The sequence below is a fragment of the Ornithorhynchus anatinus genome, chromosome 19 (genome assembly GCF_004115215.2).
Source record: "Ornithorhynchus anatinus isolate Pmale09 chromosome 19, mOrnAna1.pri.v4, whole genome shotgun sequence".
NCBI classification, from domain to species: domain Eukaryota; kingdom Metazoa; phylum Chordata; class Mammalia; order Monotremata; family Ornithorhynchidae; genus Ornithorhynchus; species Ornithorhynchus anatinus.
This window is the reverse complement of record NC_041746.1, coordinates 18,567,204-18,589,652: the sequence shown is the minus strand read 5'-3', so window position 1 is coordinate 18,589,652 and position 22,449 is coordinate 18,567,204. Positions and strand designations below refer to the sequence as shown.

Below are 22,449 nucleotides of genomic sequence, written 5' to 3'. Positions count from 1 at the left end.
TATGTGCAGAGCACTGTTCTAAGCGCTGGGGTAGATACAGGGTCCTCAGGTTGTGCCACGTGAGGCTCACAGTTAATCCCATTTTACAGATGAGGTAACTGAGGCACAGAGAAGTGAAGTGACTTGCCCACAGTCACACAACTGACAAGTGGCAGACCGGGATTCAAACCCATGACCTCTGACTCCCAAGCCCGGGCTCTTTCCACTGAGCCACGCTGCTTCTCTAAGCAATGTGGTCGAGTGGATAAAGCACAGGCCTGGGAGTCAGAAGGACCTGGGTTCTAATCCCGGCTCTGCCACATGTCTGCTGTGTGACCTTGAGCAAGTCACATCTTCTCTGTGCCTCAGTTACTTCTTCTTTAAAATGGGGATTAAGACAGTGAACCCCAGGTGGGACAGGGACTAGGTTCAACCTGATTAGCTTGTATCTACCCCACTACAGTGCCTGGCATATAATAAGACCTTAACAAATACCACTTAAAAAGAAGTTAGGGCTTAGTCAGGGAAGGCCACTTGGGAGGAGATATGATTTTAGTAGGGGCTTGCAGATGGGGAGAGAGGTGGCCTGTCAAATATGAAGGTGCAAAAACTACCGAGTCAGAGGCAGGATGTGGGTAGGGGATCGTGGCAAGATAGGCAAGATGGAGGTATAGTGAGTAGGTTGGCATTAGAGGAGTGAAGTTGAGGGCTAGGTTGAAGTAGGAGGACAGTGAGGTAAGGTAGGAGTGGGTGAGGTGATTGAGTGCTTTCAGGCAAATAGGGAGGAGTTTCTGTTTGATGAGGAGGTGGGATGGTCAACGACTGGAATCTGTTGAGGAGCGGGAAGAAATGTCTTGGAATTTTTTTTGGACAAACAATCTGGGCAGTAGAGTGAAATACGGACCTGAGAGGAGAGTCACAGGAGACAGGGAGGTCAGCGAGGAGGTCGATGCTGTAGTCAAGGCAGGACAATATATGATAAGGTTAAGAGCTGACATTGCTCAAACTAACCATGGCAGCGAACATAAAGGTGGCACCCGAGGACACATTCCTCCCTATGCCCAAGTAGATACACCAGTGTTACCTTCTCTCTCGTCAACGCCCCTCCCTCCTACCCTCGACACCTGACAGGGTAGGCTGAAGGACTGCTCTGACAAAGTCTCTAATCCAAATTCCCTAAACATGAAATCCAGACCGGATGAGCAGCTTCACTTCTCCTCCTGCCTTCAAAATTCATGAACCGCCAGGAATATACCTGAAAACTGAATTCAGTGCATAGGCTATGGCAGCACCCACCTCTCCAAGTCAGAATTATTGTTTTCTCAGCATGTCTCCTGAAAATTTGGGGCTCTCGTTTCAGCCAAACATTTTATTTCCACGGGACTTGATTAAAATTTCAGATATTTGTTTATCATTTCCTGTGACACTGTTTGCAGAAGCTAAGTGATCTAACGATGTCCCAATTTCTGAATACATGTTGCATTTTCAAGACAAAATTCCTTGGAAAAATTTAGAGAGTAAGATCTATCTTTCTGTAAACATTTGTATATATGTTCATAGTTCTTTTCATTTAACTTTTAAAATGGTTTACAGAGCACTGTGCCAGCATCCAAACCGAAACAACATTTCGACAGGAGCAACCAAACTACAATTGTTTTCTTGACTCGATTTGACCGCTCAGTATCCACGGTTACTAGCAGTAATAGAATTCTCTGTCTCCGAATTAAAGTGTTTCTCTCCAAGTTTAGTTGGTGTTTGGGTGAAAGGTGAAAATAAAGCCTGTTGGGGAACTATTCTACCAGCAACATCCAGAAGTATTAGTATTTATTAAGTAGTTACTGTGCGCAGAACACTGAACTAAGAGCTGGAAAAAGAGTTGGGAATGAGACACAGTCCCTGTCCGTCAGGGGGCTCACCGTCGAAGTTCTTAAACGACTGTCGACAAAGACTCTGACTCCAGGAGAATTGGAAAAATCAGGAAAAAAACATCTCTCACAGGCAATCTACAGAGTTCCATTAGTATCTGCTGCACAGGCAGCACATTTTGGTACGCTATATCGTTTTGTAACTAACGCGAAAATATGCTTTATATTGGAGGGATCCATTCTGACAAGAATGTTAAGACGAGACTCCCTCACACCACATCAAAACACTTCATTCATTCATTTAGTCATCCAATCGTATTTATTGAGCCCTTGCTATGTGCACAGTACTGTACTAAGCACTTGGGAGAGTACAATATAACAATAAACAGACACATCCCTGGCCCAACGAGCTCCACCTCCCTTCTTCCCTCCCTTGCTGTCATCTTTAACCATTCACTTTCAAATGGCTTCTTCCCCTCTGCTTTCAAACGGGCTAATTCATCCCCATCATTTTTCTTTAAACCCTCCCTTGAACCCACGGCTTCCTCCCTCCTACCAATCCTCTCCACACTCCTTGAGCGAGTTGTCTACACCTGCTGCCTCCACTTCCTCCCTCCTACCAATCCTCTCCACACTCCTTGAGCGAGTTGTCTACACCTGCTGCCTCCACTTCCTCCCCTCCGATTCTCTCTTTGACCATTTCCATTTTGGTTCCATCCCCTTCATGCCACAGAAACTGCCCTCGGGTTACCAGTGATCTTCTTGCCAAATCCAAAGACTTCTACCCATCCTAAATCCCCCTTGCCCTCTAAGCTGCTCTTGACACTGTGGACCAGCCCCTTCTCCTGATATATTATCCAACCTTGGCTTCTCTGATCTTACTTCTCTCCTATCTCTCTCACCGCTCCTTAGTCTCTATCTCAGTTTCCTCTTCTGCCTCCCACTCTTCCTTTGCTCTTCCCCCTCTCTCATCCCCACAGGACTTATGTCTTATGTATTGATGTCTGTCTCCCCCCCAGACTGTGAGCTCATTGTGGACAGGGGCTGTCATTCTTTTTTGTTGTACTGTACTTTCCCAAACGTTTAGTACAGCACACAGTAAGTACTTAACGAGAATGAACGAACGAATGAATGAATGAATGAATGACAGTGGGAGTTCCTCAAAGCTCAGTTCTGGTTCCCCTTCTATTCTCTACCTACATCTGCTTCCTTGAACAACTCAACTCCTACAGCTTCAACTACCGTAGGATTATCCCCAAACCTACCTCTCCAGCCCTGACCATTCTTGTCTGCAGTTATGTATTTTCTTCTGCCTTCAAGACATCTCTACTTGGATGTCCCGCCGATGCCTCAAACTTAATGTGTTCCAAACACCAATATTCTCCCGATCTCACAAGCCCATATCCTTGATATTATCCTCGACTCATCTCCCTCATTCAATCTGCAATTTCAATCTATCACCAAATCTTATCAGCCTTACGGTCACACCATCACAAAAATCCACCCTTTCCTCTCCATCCAAGGCGCTACTACACTGATCATAAACTGCCTTAATTACTGGATCAGTCTCCCTGCTGATCTCCCTGCCTCCTTTCTCTCTCCTCTTCAGTCCTCACTTAACTCTACTTCCTGGATCATTTTTCTAAAAAACAAAACAGAACAAAAAATGCTTAATCCACTTCTCAAGAACCTCCAGAGGTTGCCCCAGGCCAACTACAACCTACCCACCCATTTTGCTCCTCTAACACCAACCTACTCAATGAACTTCGATCTCTTTCTATTTTGCCTCCAACCTCTTGCCCATATCTTTCCACTGGCCTGGAATTCCCTTCCTCATATCACATCCAACACACCACCACTCTCGCCACTTCTGCACACAGCAAGCGCTCAATAAATACCACTGATTGATTGATTCAAACAATAGCCTTAGCATATTTCATAGCATATTTCTCAAGGAATATTGTAAAGAGATAAGATAGGAGCATATTCCATGCATGTGGTAGCCAATGGAAAGGGAAAGGAATTCAAGAATATCATCCTAGATTTAGAAATATGTGCCACGAGAAATGGGATAGCTGTGAAAGTTAAAATAGAAAATATAGCATTTGTGGGTCAAGACTTTTTTTTACTTTATTTTTTGTTACATTGTGAAAATTGTAACTTGAAAAGTTATAACTCCCCAGTGTACTAAAGAAGTTGAAAATCTATTCATAAAACTCAGACAGTCACACGAGAACTCCTCAGAATTCCGAGAGAGCCGTAGTTAAGAGGTCAAAAAATTTCATTTACTTCTACAGGGGGAGGATGAATGACCTGAAGTTTTTCATTGGACCAAAAGTAATTAAAGAGCCCCAGTTTACGACATGCCTAGATCCAAGACCAGGACTTCACTTATACCCTGCCTTTCTCAGTACTGACTTTTAACCAGGATAAGGGAGATATCGAAACCAAAGCTGAAGAACGACTGGGCAAGCATCAACTTGTCAGTGCCTCTGTTATTTTTCCCCGATTCGCTAGTGGAGCAACAGTTGATCAACCATTTCTGTGAAGTATTTTTCTGATCTTAGGGCGAAAGTGCCATAAAAATATTTACTGATTCTTATCAAATAAAGATTAAAATCTTGTCATTCATATATTCTGAATGGAAGTTACACTTTAAAATCAAATTGTACATACTGGTTAGTGAAGGGTGAGTCAACAGAATGGTCAAGGTGGAAGAAAGTGATTGAGCTCTCCATTTCTCTATTTATTGGGTCTACTTTGTTCCAGAATGATTTTATACCCTTTACAAAATTAGGGAAAGAAATGCAAAATATTCGAGATTGTTTAAATCAAAACCCCTATGATGTCATTGAGTGATTTATTCAGCGGGCCAAAAGCATAGCAGTTTCTAAAGGTTTACCTCAGTATTTATGGTGGGCTTTGTCACTAATTCACATGCCCCGGTATGAAATTTTTCAACTTACTTTTTCCACGTCTAGATCAACATCCTGCTTCTAACGGAGAACTGAAAAAGACAAAGGGAAAAAAAAAAAGTGAGAGGAGCCAAAAATCAAAACAAAATCTGCATCCTGAGTGCTTACAACCACTCAAAAAATAATACTCAGAATTTCCACTTGATACAGACACCACCAATTTACCCATAATGGTTTGCTACTCGTTCAGTTACCATTTTGTCACGCTTGTTGCAAAGATTCGGAATTCAGAGTTGCGTATTTCAAGCAGGAGTAGTCAGCACAGAGGCTTCTGAAATCTTGCTAAGCAGTGTTCAGATTACCAGGAGAGTCAGAAAGCAACATAAAGAAACATTTGATTTTTCTACCGTGTGGTCACTATTCTATGGTACAGGTTCTGAAGTTTGTACAAAGGCTCTCAGATTGTCTACTTCGGACCTACTTCTAACTCCAATCCCTTTTCACTGTTTAACTGCACACACCTATTCGAATGTCTTTCTCTGAATCTGTTCAGCTAAATAGACTTGTCTCAGGGAAAATCCAAAAATAACACTGATGAGTTATGTCAGCTTTGTCTTATTAAGTGATTCTCTCTTTCAAGACCCTGAATGTAACAAAAATGATCAAAGGGGGAGAATACAAAACTTCAACTCCAATCTTCAAGGAGTTGAGATTGTTTAGTTTGGAAAAGAGGTGGCTTCAGGTGATTTTAATAACCCTTTAGATTCAAGAATGGTTTTAAAGAAAATATTGGCCAGCCATTCTCCTTTGTTGGGTAAGTATGAGTATCAAAATTGCAATCTAGCCTGATGCTTTACTACCCTAGGGTGGGAAAGACATAATGAAATGGATGAAATAAGATTAAAGTACTTTTTTATTGTATTTAAGTGCTTACTACGTGACCCACACTGTCTCAAGTGCTAGGGTAGATACAAGCCAATCAGGTTGGATGCAGTCCCTGTCCCACATTTTACAGATGAGGTAACTGAGGCACAGAAAAGTTAAGGCCAAGGTCAAGGCCACCTTGTTTCTCTATTAAAACAAGTGGCAGAAAATACAATTATATCACATAGATATTGGCAAACCATAACGACTGAGGGTGCATTTTATCAATCGATCAATCAACAGTATTTATTGAGCATTTTCTATGTGCAGAACACTACACTTAATGCTTGGGATTCATCTACCAGTTGACTGCTTACTATGTGCAGAGCACTGTACTAAGTGCTTGGGAGAGTACAAAAGAATTAGCAGACACATTCCCTGCCCAGAATGAGTTTACAGTTGATAGATATAGTCCTTGCTCTCAAAGGGTGACAATTTAGTGGGGGAGACAGACTTTAAAAAAAAAATTACAGGTGGGTGGAAGTAACAGAGACATATACATAAGCTCTCTGGGACAGGGAGAGAGGTGTATATCGAAATGCTTAGGGGGTAGTGCATCGCTGATGCAGAAGGGAGAGAGAATAGGGTGGGGGAAATGAGAGACTAGTTAGGGAAGGCATTCAGCAGAAGATATGATTTTAATAAGGCTTATAGATGGGTAAAGTGGTGGCGGATCAGAGACGAAGGGGGAGGAAGCTCCAGGCAGAAGAGAAAGTATGAGCAAATGGCTGCCAGCAAGAGAGAAGAGACAGTAAGTAATTTGAGGTAGAGGGAAGCAAAGTGTCCAGACTAGGTTGGAGTGGGAGAGAAGGGAGGATAGGTAGGAAGGGGGCAGCTGGTTGAATGCCATTCATCAATCCTATATACTGAACGCTTACTATGTGCAGAGCACTGTACTAAGAGCTTCGGAGAGTACAATATACCTTAAAGCTAAAGTTGAGGTGCTCCTGTTTGCTCTGGAGCTGGATGGGCAAACACTGGAGGTTTGTCAAGGTTGTGTTTTTAAGAACGTTATCTTCAGCAATTCTTACCACCCACTCCTATCTGGACTTCAGTTCCTCCATTAAAAGGAGTGCCTTACCCCTCTCCCCCCCGCCCATCCCTCCACCCGCACTCCTTTAGTCTTTCCTGAGATATTTCCACCTCCAAAAGTCAGGAAAGGAATCACGACAATGTCAGCTGGGCAGCGAATACACGAGCACGTTTTAACTTGTGCACTTTCATCAGACACTGGAGGCGACGGTTTCATTTTGGTTTGGGATTTGTAAAAATCACACTAGGGTGTTTCTTTCTCACGTATGCATGATTGTAGACTGTAAGTCCCTCTGAACTGTAAGTTCCTTTGGGCAGGGATCGTGTCTAACAACCCTACCGCATTGTACTTTCTTGAATAAAGTACGAGCCTGGGAGTCAGAAGGACCTGGTTCTACTCCCGGCTCAACTTCTTGTCTCCTGTGTGATCCTGAGCAAGTCACTTCACTGCTCTGTGCCTCAGTTACCTCATCTGTAAAATGGGGATTAAGACTGCGAACCCTATGTGGGAGAGAGACTGAGTCCAACACGATTACCTTATATCTACCCCAGGACTTCGTACAGTACCAGGCATTAAGCAAGGTCTAGTGGAAAGAGCACAGGCCGGGGAGTCAGAGGAGGGGTTCGAATCCTGGCTCTGCCACGTGTCTGCTGTGTGACCTTGGGCAAGCCCCTTCACTGCTCTGTTCTTCAATTACCTCATCTGTAAAATGGGGATTAAGACTGTGAGCCCCATGTGGGACAGGGACTGTGCCCAACTTGCATCTACCCCAGGGCTTAGAACAGTGCCTGGCCCCTTCTAGATGCTTAACAAATACCACAGTTATTAATCTTTATTATTTTTAAAAATACAGTGCCCTGCATACAATAAGCATTAAATAAAAATCACTGTTTGACTGACGGTTTCATCTGTCACAGCAAGAACATTGAGAAAATCAAATCATTCTTCCTTTCCAGGCCGGCAGCCAAGAAGGCTTTTTCACTGAGGAGACCAGGCCTGGCAATTCTGCGGCAGAACGACGGTAACACAGGTATCCCTTCTTGGCAAGGGGGATATTATGTAACAATTAGCAACTGATAGCCATTGGCGAATGAAAGCATGCATGTTGCTGTCAATTCGGTACTCTACAAGGTGTCACTCACATCTTGTACACACATCATCCGATATCTTTTTTAGTCTTCCTAAACAGATGGAGTTAATTAGCAAGGACAATGCATCTGTGCATCAGACTGCATTCACGATATGCAAATCCAACCCCAAGAGAGATGCCATGCCTGCGTCTTCAAAGACGCACCAAACACAAAAGGCTCATGATATTTTTAGTCACGATTTCAATTACTGCGACAGGGAAGATAAGGATGGTTGAAAATAGAATTGCCCTAATTAAAATGTGTGTGGCAATTCCGATCTAGTATTATAAGCAATAGTATTTGTTTTCATACTGACTATGATTTCCTCAAGGAAAACTTCCAGAAGGCATGGAAATAATAATGCACTCAGTTGATGCCTCAAACACAGGAGCCTTATAAACGTTGGGACGGTTTTTCTACTCTTGGACGAAGGGGATTTGAAGTAGTGTACTTTGCTGATGTTCACTCCCCTCCCCCAGCCCTTTCCTATCCCCCTCCTCCATTTTGCTCTGGCTTTAGCTGCCCTTAGGATCCTTAAAATGTGCCCATCCTCCCCCGCAGCACTTCCAAATTTTCTTTCCATTTGCCTACGGTGTTCTCTGCTCTTCTGTGCCCCAGAAGCTACCTCGAGCGTGGCTCAGTGGAAAGAGCCCGGGTTGGGGAGTAAGAGGTCATAGGTTCGAATTCTGGCTCTGCCACTTGTCAGCTGAGTGACTGTGGGCAAGTCACTTAACTTCTCTGTGCCTCAGTTACCTCATCTGTGCCTCACGTGGGACAACCTGATTATCCTATATCTACCCCAGCGCTTAGAACAGTGCTCTGTACATAGTAAGCACTTAACAGATACCAACATTTTTTTAATGGACTCTCAGCTTTTCCAGTTCCCTCGCTTGCCATTCAGACTTCTGGAACAGCCAAAACCAGAGGGCCTAAATATGGGAGGGAGCCTACATCATTTCTGTAATAAATCACTCAGCACATGTGTCTCCACTCTTCCAAAACTTCCACCGGTTGTCTATCCATCTCCGCATCAAGCAGAAACTCCTCACCACTGGCTTGAAGGCACTCAATTAATCCTCCAACCTATTCTTGCTCCTCTTTTGCTACAACCCAGCCCTCACTCTTCACTCCTCTAACGCCAACTTACTTACTGGGCCTCGCTCACATCTTTTTCACTATCAACTCCTGGTTCATGTCCTCCCTTGTGCTTGGAGGTCCCTCTTCCTTAATAATTGTGGTATCTGTGAAGCTTTATGTGCCAAGCACTGTACTAAGCACTGGGGTAGATACAAGATAATTAGGTCCCGCATGGGGCTCACAATTTAAGTAGAAGGGAGAATAGGTACTGAATCCACATTTGACAGGTGAGGTAATGGAGACACAGAGACGTGAAGTGGCTTGCCCAAGGTCACAGAGCACACAAGTGGCGGGGCTGGAATTAGAACCCAGGTCCTTCTGACTCCCAGGCCTGTGCTGTACCGACTAAGCCACGTAGCAATAGAACTTGATTGACTGATTCAACTCTTGCGAGCTAGGAGAAACAGGTGACTAAAATGGCTTCAGATTCAGTTAAAGGTTAAAGTTTTAGGTCCTCCAGAAAAGTGGATGTCTAATGTCAACTCACGCCATTCCAAGCTTGGTAAGGACTTTATTGACCGACAACTCATAAGGCGTTGCCATATATATTTTTTTAATCTCCAGCCAACTGCCCATGAAGGTGACTTAACTGACCCTATTGGTCCAGCTCTGACTTTCATTGTCCTGCCTGCCTCAGCAAATTTCTGCTTTAATTTTAGCCCAAACCAAGAGCTAGCCCCTGGCTTTGTGTGCAAACAAGGCAGGTTTTCATTTAAATCACCACCTCTGCTTCCTGTATCTCAATTCGTTTTACCACCCACGAGCCATTTTTCAAAAGTACACTAGGCATTTCTTCCCCAATCTCAATCTGAATAACGCTTTTCCCTCTTCAATTCTTTTAACTTGATTCTCCCCCTACCACGGCAAGAATTTGGAATGGCACACTCATCCGTAAATGAAGACCGGGAATAAAAGATTCCTCGGACAAACAGCTCGTCATTCATTCCCCGATGGACCTTTCAACCAGCATGTTGTTGCTTCATGCATTGGCCCTCTATGAGGAAAGGGTCAGAGCCTGTTGCAATTCAGAAGAGCACAGTGCAAGATTGAGAATTCTCAGTGCTTCTCTCAGTGTTTCCTCGGTTCAATCGGGGGCAGCCCCTGGCTCTGCAGTGCCAGCCAGATGTTGGGGGAGATAAAGCCCCGCAGAACCCCGGGTTTGTCCTGCAGCTCTGAAATGCTTTATGTTGCCAGCTGCTGGGACGGGTGCCAAATGGTTTACATTCTCCTGCGTCCTCAGGCGAGTGGCATGGTACCATTGAGGAATCACCACCTTTGTTGTATTCTTCGCTGCTTTCTTCTGAGTCAGATGTTGGCAACCAAAAAGGATCGCTGGGCCAAAGCAAGGTTGGGGGAAGGGGCGAGGGAGAGAACAGCCGTAGTGCAGCTGCCACATCCAGGAACTAGGTCCGCAACGCTTCGGCTGAAAGCTCCGGAGGTCTCTGACTGCCTTCACGGTGCCCGGTGGCCCCCGGCAGGGAAGCGGAATGGGAATGCTCCTCTCTGGCCCTCAAACTGGAGAGGGTGGCCCAAGCCGGACTGAACTGCAGCAGGAATGGGCTCAGGAGGCAATAGCCAGCTTAGCTCTGTAGCCATTCCTCTTCTTGGCTCGCTCCCCTCAGCACTAATATTCTGATTTCCTACTTTGTGCACAAACTGTAACAGCGTGCTGAGATAAATTACCAAAGATGAAGACAGAGTTGCTGCCCTCAAGGAATTGAGTCGTTTGGCCTCATTCAAGAGACCTGAAAGTGAGGCTGGGGAGAGGAGGCATTTGGAGCCATTCCTGTCCAAAGTCCTAATTTCTCCCTCAAAACTCGATTTTTCAGTGACAGAAATACCTCAATCTTGGTAAAAAATTGGGGGCAGGACTGGTCCTAATGCCAAATATACTAGAGGTATAGTAGCGTTGCATGGTCAACCTCTGAAAGGGTTCAAGGTCCCTTTGACTGGCTTTCAGAAGGCTCTGGCAGTTCACATAACCTGGTAAGGTGCCCAAGTCTATTAAACGTGCTCATGGGCCTGTTGACGACAAGCCCAGAATGTCCGGTCTTCTCCACCCCGCTGAAAACTATAGAAACCCTGCTAGAGTTTGTTAGTTGGGCAATTCCAGGACACACAGGAAATCAACAAATCCCACCTGGATAAATATGAAATGATGTATTCGATCATCTCAGTAGGGATGATCTGATCTTGAACTGAGTCCATTTGTGGCTTTAACTTCTTTACCTGCATGTTTCCTTCGCTAAATCACGGATGGTACCTTTTATCTACCTGCCTCCTAGGGGACTCTCATTTAAAGAGATCCAAGTAATTCACAGAAACATCCAGTCACCAAAGAGACTATAAACCAGGGAACATGTTTCAGCCTCTTAAAAACTGGGGACTTAATCTGTGACTAAGAGCTGCCTAAACTACTAGAAAGACATCAGAAAAGAGAGGGAGGCAGCTTGGTCTAGTGGGAAGAGCAGGTAATGGGGAGTCAGGAGACTGGCTTGGCGGTCTTTCTGGATGGGTGACCTTGGGCAACTCACTGAACTTCTTGGTACCTCAGTTCCCTCATCTGTAAAATGGGGATAATGGACCGTGAGTTACATGAAGGACAGACTGTGTCCAATGAGATTATTAAATAAAAATAAATTGTGGTATTTGTTAAGCATTTACTATGTGCAGAGCACTGTTCTAAGCGCTGGGGGATACAAGGTGATCAAGTTGTCTCATGTGGGGCTCACAGTTTTAATCCTCATTTGACAGATGAGGTAACTGAGGCACAGAGAAGTTAAGTGACTTGCCCAAGGTCACACAGCTGACCAGAGGTAGAGCCGGGATTAGAACCCGTGACCTCTGACTCCCAAACCCGCGCTCTTTCCACTGAGCCACGCTGCTTCTCTCTGATCATCTTGGATCCACCCTGCACTTAGCTCAATCAATCGTCTTTATTGATCACTAATGTGTGGAAAGCACTGTACTAAGCACCAGGGAGAGTAGACTATAACAGAGTTGGAAGACACACTCTCTGCTCACAGTAAGCTTACGTTGTTGGCACAGTAAATGCTCAACAATTACCATCAATACTGAGAAACCATTTGGATGAACAAAAGGAGAAAAAGCAGAGGGAGGGAGTGACATTAAAAGAGAATCCCAGAAAACAAACACTTAACAAATGAAGAATGTCAGTCAAAAGTGGGGCAACTGGAAGAACTGTAAGAATGGAATGGCCAAGAGCAAGTTATGCAGGTTTTCTAGTAATGATAATAGTAACAATAATAATAATAGTAATATGAAGAAGAATGAAAACCACCATATATACTGTTCCATATTTTATTTTATGCCATTCCTTTTGTTATGGGTATGTCCTTTTTCAGGTTCCTTCTTCAATGCTTCCCTCCTTTTGAAATACATTAGTCACCATGGAAACAGTGTCATATAGTAAAAAAACACCCACTTACAGATCTTTGAAAGATTCACAAAAAAAAAGAATGACGGTATGTCAAAAAGGGGGAATAATTCAGTTCAGTTTTCTGAGAACATGCCTAGGTCCCCAAATTCCAAATTCAAATTATTTCTAATTAGACTTCCGGGGAAAAATCAGGTCTATTCTCAATGCTGTACCTCATTTTCTTTAGGTATTCAATGGAGAGAGCCTTTCCTATTACTATCTAGCAAAACAGGCATGAAGACAGTGATTAATGATGGTCCAAATTGTTAAACCTTAATTCTGAGAGGTCCTTCTGGATCAGGTCATGGGTTTAGTTCCCCGTCCCTATGTGGACAACACCTAAATCATCCCAGAGAGATGACGACAAATTACTCTAATTATATTACTCTCAATTTATTCTAAAACCCGTGTTGGGTCACCAATTTTAATCTTATCTATTTGGCATAAAGCACTGTCTTTATTCAACCTTTTTGAATCTAGAAGATCTGCATAAAGAACAGCAGGACTTTAAAGTGCATCTTCTTAAATAGTGCATCTTTCTGGGGAGGGTAAAAAGAGGCTCATAAAAGTGACTGACAGAAAGGTGTTAATTCTGTGCCTTTTACTCCCATTTGCTAAACTCCTTTCGTGCAGGGATCACATCTACCACTTCTGTTGCACTGTACTTTCCCAAGAGCCTAGGGCAGTGCTCGGCCCACCGTAAGTGCTAAATAAATATCACTGATTGACTGAAGTGTCCAGAGAGCTATTTGATCATTCTTCTCGTGCAATGAAGCACCTTGGAAAACATTTCAATTTTCAGGGTGAAATAGGATGGCACACCCCCAAATTTTTTCCTTAGATCTGTTCTTTATCTGTTTTTTAAGAGTACTTCTCAGAGGGTTCTTGGCCCTTGCTTTGCACCATTCGAAGGGGAAACAACGGAAAGATCTAGAATGGAGAACTGAAACAACACTTTCACCTATGGTGTGATCTTGGGCAAGTCACCACCTCTCAGCGACTCAATTTCCTCAAGTACGAAATGGGGATGAGATGATTGATAGGAGCGTCGTGTGGAACAGGGATCGTGACCTACCTCATAGCCTGGCAATTAGCCTAGGGCTTAGCACGTAGAAAGCGTTTAAGAAAAACCATCATTACTATTTCAGGGGGGCAACACACTCATAGTCCCTTTTCATTAGAGAGGTCAGTCAGTAAGTCAATAGTATTTGTTCAGCACTTACTGGGTGCAGAGCACTGTACTATAGGCTTGGGACAGTACAGTACAGCAATAAACAGAGACTTCCCTGCCCACAATGAGCTTACAGTTTAGAGGGGGAACCAGATATTAAGATGAATAAATTACAGATATGTGTCTATGTGCTGTGGAGCTGTGGGGTGGGGGGGAATGAACAACGGGAGCAAGTCAGGATGATGCAGAGGATTGGGAGAAGGGAAAAGTAGAGCTTAGTCAGGGAGGGCCTCTTGGAGGAGATGTACCTTCAATAAGCCTTTGAAACGGGGGGGACAATGACTCTCATTGTCAGAAATGAGGAGGGAGGGAGTTCCAGGTCAGAGGCAGGACGTGGGCAAGAGGTCAGCGGTGAGACAGATGAGATCAAGGTAAAATGAGAAGGTTAGCACTAGAGGAGCAAAGTGTGAGGGTTGGGTTGTAGTAGGAGAGTACGACAATGTAGTTTCTTGAGTGGGGAAGCATGGCCTGAACGTTTTTGTAGAAAAATGATCCGGGCAGCAGAGTGAAGTACGGACCGGAGTGGAGAGAGGCAGGAAGGTCAGCACGGAGGCTGATACAGAAAGCAAGGTGGGATAGGATAAGCGACTGGATTAACGTGGCAGCAGTTGGGATGGAGGGGAAAAGGCGGATTTTAGCAATGCTGCGAAGGTCAAATCGACAGGATTTAGTGATGGATTGAATATATGGGTTGAATGAAAGAGAGGAGTCTAGAATAACTCCAAGATTACGGCTTGTGAGACAAGAAAGATGGTGGTGCTGTCCACAGCGATGGGAAAGTCAGGGGGAGGACAGGGTTTGGGTGGGAAGATAAGAAGCTCTGTTTTAGACATGTTAAGTTTGAGATGATGGGAAGACATCCAAGTAGAGACGTCTTGAACGCAGGGGAAAACGCGAGACTGCAGAGGAGAGAGATCAGGGCTGGACACAGAGCTCTGGGTATCATCGCATAGAGGCGGCAGCTGAAGTCATCTGTTCTCCAAGGGATTGGGAATAGATGGAGAATAGAAGGTCCAATAGTTACCTAAGGTAAAGAGAAGCCTCTATTTTCCTTTGACGACGCAAACATTACTGGGTCTTATTTCTTGTGAGGAAAAAAATAACCCATATGCTAGTTAGAAAGAATTGCATTTGGACTCATCACAGATACTCCTCACTGCTGGCTTCCAAGGTGTCCATCACCTTGCCTCCTCCTACCTCACCTCCCTTCTCTCCTCCTAAATCCCAGCCCACACACTCCGCTCCTCTGGTGCCGCTAACCTTCTCATCGTGCCTCGTTCTCGCCTGTCCCGCCGTCGACTCCTGGCCGACGTCCTACCCCTGGCCTGGAACCCCCTCCCTCCTCACACTTCCCCTCTTCAAAGCCTTCCTGAAGGCTCACCTCCTCCAGGAGGCCTTCCCAGACTAAGCTGCCCTTTTCCTCAGCTCCCCCTCTCCTTCCCCTCACCCTGACTTGCTCCCTTTGCTCTACCTACCTCCTTGCTCCAAAGCACTTGTGTATACCTACATATCTATAATTCTATTTATATTAATGCCTGTTTACTTGTTTTGATGTGTGTATATCTATAATTCTATTTACTTCTATTGATGCCTATTTACTTGTTTTGATGTCTGTCTCCCCCCTTCTAGACTGTTAGCCCGGTGTGGTTACGGATTGTCTCTCTTTATTGCTGAATTGTACTTTCCAAGTGCTTAAAACAGTGCTCTGCACACAGTAAGTGCTCAATAAATATGATTGATTGAATGAATGAATGAATGAATGAATGAATACAGCAGTTACTGCTCTTCCTACTCAGGGTGAATCAACCTAAATTAAAACAATGACTGCTCCCCTCCCTGCCCCACTCCCACAAAGATACTCAAAGGTCCCAGCGAGAAATTACAGGTTTACAAGGTTTCTTTACACCTAACCCTGGCTTTTGTTTATTTCCAATTTCATGACAAATCCAAACAACTTAAAATAAAGAAATATATCTTTTAATTGCTGCCAACTCAACCAACTCTATCCAAAATTAGAATAAAGACAGTCTTCTATGTGTGACAAATTCTTTATTAAAAATTGTTCATGACTTTCACGAATAAATTGACTTTTGTACGTCATAATTTTCAATGTGGCTATAATAAGCACCATCACAGTCATCAAAAAGCTGCCGGATTAAATTATAGTAAAGATAATTTAAGAATAATTAGGCCCTGATTGTAATCAACAAAAGAAAAAAAAAATCCAGACCATTTCATATTGTTGTGTTGGTCTTTCCTATTAGATTTCAAGTTCCTTTAAGGGTAGGTGTTTATCTCTTTGGCATTCTTCCGAATAGAGTCCTCTGTGCAAGAGAAATGGATGTATCTATCAGTTAATAATAGCAGTTGCAATAATAATAATAATTGTGGTGGGTGCTTTTTTTCTTAATAATATTACGCACTGGGTGCCACACTTAGTACTACGTTTAAGCGCTGTGACACAAACAGGATAATCAAATTGAACACAGTTCCTGTTCCTCGTGGGGCTTTCAGAGTGTGGGGGAGAACTGGTACTGAATCCCTATTTTACAGATGAGGAAAATGAGGCAGAGAAAAGTGAAATGACTTTCCCATGGTCACCCAGCAAGCAAGTGGCAAAGATTAGCATCTAGGTCCCCTGATTCCCAGGCCCTTGCTCTTTCCATCAGTTCCACAAGAACAGCCCTCCGTCTCAAACTCACATTAATAATAATCATAATAATCACAATTGTGGTATCTGTTAAGCGCTTATTATGTGCTAAGCACGGCACTAGCCGCCAGGGTGGATACAAGCAAATCTGGTTGGACACAGTCCCTGTCCCACGTGGGGCTCACAGTCTCAATCCCCATTTTACAGATGAGGGAACTGGGGCACAGAGAAGTAATATGACTTGCCCAGGGTCACAGAGCAGACATGTGGCGGAGCCAGAATTAGAACCCACGACCTTCCGATTCCCCGGCCCGTTCTCTGTCCACTCTGCTGACAGCCACCCTTCACATCAGAAAATGTGCTACTGCGGGTGAGATTGGGTTCACAAGCGTGGGTGTATTTGAATCAGTAAGTGACAAGTCAATCTCCAGTGCGCTTGCTTTTAAAGGCGGTGCGCTGTTCCACTGATGCATTTCTCACGGGCAGCCCTTGCTGTTATTTTCTATTCGGCCTCTTGGCATCCCCACAACCCCAAACCACTGTTTCAGATCAGGAACCCTTCTCCTGATGGCTACATCCGTCCGCGGCTGCACCACGCAAATTGAAACTGTTTTCTTATTAAAATGATTTACTCTGCCGCTTCTGCTTGCACATAGCATATTTCAGGTTGCCACTGGACGACTACTTGGCTATATACTGATGTCATTCAGTCGCTTCTCCTGTCCTGACCAGCAAAGCTGTGCTTGTTTCAGCCTATCACTCATTCAGTGGTATTTACTGAGAGCTTACTGTGTCCGCAACACTGTACTAAGCGCTTGGAAGAGTACAATAAAATAGACACGTTCCCTGCCCACCGCCATCTTTGATGGTCCTGTTTCACCATGACCCCAGTATGGCTCCTAAGAGATGCTGATGAAACTGTTTAAGAACCAGATGTGACTTCTGTGATCCATCCAAGAAATAACCAATAGAGAAGGCTGGGAGCATCAATGGGAAGTAATTAACAGAGACCAAATGTGCATCACACAGGAAGGCTTAGCAAGACCCTGGTGAGGATGTCAGACACGTGAACCTGGTGGGCCATGTGTTGAGAGTGACTGAGATTATATGCAAGTGACATTATTTATTCATGAATCTTGGAGAGTCTTCCAAAAAATGTGTTTCCCAAAAAAGTCTACCATCCCGATGACAAATTGTTGAAATCAAATCAAGTTGTCTAAACTGAAATCTCTGGAGCTTCCAGAAAACCAGTTAGTGCCAAAAAGACATAAAACACGGACTAGAAAGTCTTAATTTATCTTCATTTTTTTTGTGGTTTATTTTCCAAGAACCTCAGGCAATTAGATTATTAAAATGTTATCAGTGTGTAAAATGGGGATTAGATCTCTGGTGTCCCCATCTTTTAGACAGAGGGTCCCGTGTGAGACAAGGATTATATCTGACCTGATTAGCTGAATCTACTCTGGTGCTTTGCGCCACACTTTGGGATATAGGAAGAATCTAATAAATATCATTACCGTTATTTATTCAAAGGCCAAGGAACAAACATGGAGAAAAGAGAACTACAAGAAGGAAAAAAATGGGAATGAACATTTTCAAAAGGTGTAAGGAAGGTGTACAGTTTCCAATTCAGAATCACATTCGATGAGAAGTAATCACAGACGCCTAAAGACGTTTCTAGTGGAGAAGGGAGGCCCATGAGAAGTGAAGAGTACAAATAAGCAAAAGAGAAGACAAACTCTGCATTTCAAAAAACAGAATTGCTCACAAGACACCAGGCTGGAGTTATTTCACTTCCATTAGTGCATCGGCAAGACACAGCCTTCAGCCGACTGACAAATTTTTTGAACTTACTGCTGAGAAAAAAGCAGCTACAGTGTTCCTTTCTCTTAATAGATACCAACAGTGTATTTTGCTTAAGGGCTTATTTACATTCTTGATATTTAAAATGGGCAGGATACAGAAAGAAAGAACTGTGCATAAAATGCCCTGAACTGGTTGTGGCAAATAAGGTGCCAAGAATGAGCAGCAACTTTAAGGTAAAACTACACTTACATGTTTTGTGGGCAGGCACGGGGTGATTTTTGTAAGAAAGTCCTTTCTGTGAGCCCCACATGTCTGACCTGATTATCCTGTATCTACTGTAGAGCTTTGCACATAGTAAGTGCTCAACAAATACCATACTTATTATTAAAATAAATGTCTACTTTTCAGGAAGACCCAAATATTTGGTGGAAATAGAAACCTCCATTTCTCCGAAAACTGCCATTACCTAGCATCCTAAATAAAGGATAGTTTGTATTTAAAGCCCTTCCTTTGCTATCAAGTAGACAGCCTCCTTTGACAAAAACATTCCAAATCTGTTATTTCTGGCTTTCTCAGAGATGGAAGCTTTGAGGAAAAAAAGTGTCAAAATTAATCAGATAAAGGCCGCAAATTCAAAAAGATCCCGGTAATTTCTATTTTTAAAATATTTCAAAGTAAGAGGTCTTGCTGTGAAGGATTTGCAATCTTCAGTCTCCCCTTTGGCTCCTCTCTGAGACTCTCATCCGGTTGACGTTTCTCTAACTCTTCACTACCTGTTCCAGGCAGTTGTGGCTTCAGAATCACTGGGCTTGCCTTTGTTCTTTTTCTCCTTTAAGCTCCCTCCTGAGCCTTTGAATATTCGGCTCTCACTACCACTCTCGTGGCCCAGAAAAATTTTCAAACTCCTCAATTCCAAGTGCGGGCCCTGTCAGTGAAAACCATGAAGCGCAGGCCTAAACCCGGTGTCTTTGGTAGCTAGAGCCTCATTCTCTCCACTTTTCGCGGAAGGCTTTGATCTTTGAAACTGCCTGATCCGAACCGTTTGCCAGGGTACAGCTGTTGTAAAATGATGGGCAAAAATAAGAGTGTGGGTTTAATGCATGTGGTGTTTCTATGAGGAACTCTCAATCAAAGGCATTTATTGAGTGCTTATGGTGTGCAGAGCACTGCGCTAACCGCTTGACAGAGTAGGATACAACGGAGCTGGCAGATACATTCCCTGCTGACGGTGAGCTTACCGCCCAGTTTAAGGGTCACATCAAATGATGGGGGGCAACACTGACGGAGCCAGGGAGCTGTGTTGAGGTTCGAAGGACCAGTGTTAGGGGTTGTAGTGACAACTGAACGTCTCTGTTTATTGTTATTCTGTACTCTCCCAAGTGCTCAGGAGAGTGCTTTGCACAAAGTAAGCGCTCGATAAATACGACGGAATGAACGGACTGTGAAGAATGAGGCGGCCAGAGAGAACAATCTCACATCTCCAGCTGCCTCCAGGACATCTCTTTATGAATGTTCTGCTGGCACCTCTAGAGCAACCTATTTAAAACTGAATTCCTCATCTTTGCTCCCAAATCCTCTCTTCTACCTAACTTTGAAAACACTGATGAAAACCATCATCCTCTTCATCCCTCAAAGCTACAACCTTGACATTACCCTTGGCTGTCTTTCAATCCCATATTCAGTCTGTCACCAAACCTTATCGGTTCTTCCGACACGACATCTCCAGAAGCTGCCCCTTCTTCTCTATTCGAAAGGCCACCTTGCTGGTCCGGGCACTTGTTACACCAATCTGTCAACGGTATTTATTGAGTGCTCACTGTGAGCAGAGGACTGAACTAAACACTTGGGAGACCACAATCCAACACAGTCGGTAGACACGTTCCCCGCCCACGAGGATCTTACTGCATCAGCCTCCAAGCAGACCTCCCTGCCTACAGTCTTTCCCTTCTCTGGACCGGAATTCACTGACGTCATCATCATCATCAGTGGTATTTATTGGTCACTTACTGTGTGCAGAGCACGGCACTAAGCGCTTGGAAGAGTACAGCAGTGTTGGTAGACACGCTCCCTGCCCAAATCATTTTTCTAACGCACCACTTTGCACCTGCCTTCCGATTCTTCAAAAATCTCCAGGGGTCACCCATTCCCCTCTGCATCGAACAGAAACCCTTGAGCCCCTCTGCTTATCCCCCTTCCTCACCCAGTGCACTGAGCTCCTCTGAAGCCAACCTACTCACTACGCCTCATTCTTGTTTCTCTTGCCACTGACCTCTTTCTCGAGCTCTCCCTTTTTCCTGGAACTCCCCACCCATCACATGCGACAGACCACTTCTCTCCCCACCTTCAAGGCCCTACTACTGAAACCACATTACCTTCAGGAGGCCTTCTCCGATTAAACCCTCATTTCCCCTCTCTACATCCCCTTCCTCCTGCAAGTTCAGTATTTCTACTTTCTCCCCAGCACCCATAGCTCTTAATAAATCATTTCCCCCCGTCCCCCGTAATGTTACCCCAACATGTAATTTATTTTAATGTTTGCCTTCCCCACTAGATCTTTAGCTCCTTAGGGGCAGAGAGTCCTATATCTACTATCCCTATTACAGTCACTAATATATAAGGAGGTTCAGTATAGTGCTCTGCACATGCACAGTAAATACTGAGGATTTCTTCATTGGCCAGCTTCGATGAAATCACAAAAAGAGATCAGTGAATTAGTACCTTTTAATATAATTCTGGAGGAATGGACTAAACTTCAGAATATCACGTTTACTCATGTAATTGTTCGATTGTACATTCCAAGCGCTTAGTATAGTGCTCTGCACATAGTAAGCGCTCAATAAATACTACTGAATGAATGAATGTTCCACTTTTTGCAACTCCAAAAGAGGGAATTAAGTATAGAAATAAGAAGAGCAGGAGAAATAAATGGAGGGGAGAGTAAGAGAAAGGTAAGAAGGCACTTGAGACTGCATCTCTTATTTCTATTGCCCTCTCCCAAGCACTATACACCCCAGGCTCTCAATGAGTTATAGTAAACCGCCCCCCATTCCCATCTCTCTTTGTATCCCAGAGCATAAACTCATCTTTGGTGGTGCCACGTTCTGACCCTTTCCCATTCCTACCCTGACACATGCCACAGTTTCTGCTTAAAATTACCGATCCGTGGTACATGCCAAAAAAAAGGTATTTTCTCATAAAAGACCTGGGGCACAGGGGAGGAAATTAAACAGTGAAGGCAACTGTGCAAATAAATATGCATCCTGAAGTTTCACCGAAAGAAAGACTCATAACTATGAAGTGTTGAGGCAGAACTTCTCTCAGGATTCACAGGATGTTCAAAGGTTCATCTGAAAACTAACTCTGGCTTTCTTTTACTATCTATTCTTTATTTGTGGTGCTCATGGAAGTTACTAGCAGCTCATGGAAGAGATATAATTCACTGCAACAGCGACTCCTCAGGGAAGTAACAATGGCAAACTAAATAGATTTTTAATTAATCAGGGGCCTATTGTGTGCAGAGCACTGCGCTAAGCCCTCGGGAGAGTATAACAGAATCAGTAGTCAGTTCCCTGCCCTCAAGGAGCTTACAATCTAACAGTGGAGACAAACCCTAAAATGAATTATAGATAGGAACAAGTAACAGAGTATAAAAGTTACAAATGAAAGTGATAAGGTGGGGGAAGGGGAGGAAAGACGGGAAAACCCAAATGCTTAGGCGAAGTGAAAGTGGTAAACTGACATTTGGTGGGGCGGGGGGAGAAAAACAGGGAAGGGAAATGAAAGATGAATCCAGGAAGGCCTCCTGGAGGAGATGTGATTTCAGAAGGGCATGGAAGAGGGGCAGAGCTGTGGGGTTTTGGTTTGGGGCTTTTCTTGATGGTATTTGTTACGTGCTTCCTATGTGCCAGGCACTGTTCTAAGCGCTGGGGTAGATACAAGATAACTGGGTTGGTCACAGTGGTCTGCTGGATGGGAAGGAGGAGGGAGTTCAAGGCAGAAGAGAGGAGGTGAAACAACCCCTTTTTTTAACCTAAAACTCAACACCTAGTTCAGAGTAAACTGCAATATGTGGATCATATATTAATGCAGTAATATAAATGAAACGAGACTAGCCCAGAGTATTCTCCTCCCCTCAACCCCAACAATGAAATTCTCACTGCAGACAACTAGGGCAATCATTAGGCGATGGCAGAGAAGCCATGCATCTGCTGTGACCTTGGACAAGTCACTTAACTTCTCTGTGCCTCAGTCTCTCCATCTGTAAAACGGGGATTAACGCTACTCCCTCGTTCTTAGACGGTCAGCTTCGTGTGGGACAGGGACCCTGTCCAACCTGATTA

The 22,449-nt window shown here is 44.0% G+C and overlaps 1 protein-coding gene across 3 annotated transcripts in view; it reads right to left on the bottom strand.

Moving 5' to 3' along the window:
* The window catches only part of FYN (FYN proto-oncogene, Src family tyrosine kinase), a 245,068-nt gene that overhangs the window by 209,410 nt on the left and 13,209 nt on the right, over window positions 1-22,449 (bottom strand). For all 3 annotated transcript variants that reach the window (XM_029047552.1, XM_029047556.1, XM_029047553.2), the window contains exon 2: window positions 4,811-4,851. The gene's annotated coding sequence lies outside the window, so the exon portion shown is untranslated. The remainder of the gene's footprint in view (window positions 1-4,810; window positions 4,852-22,449) is intronic.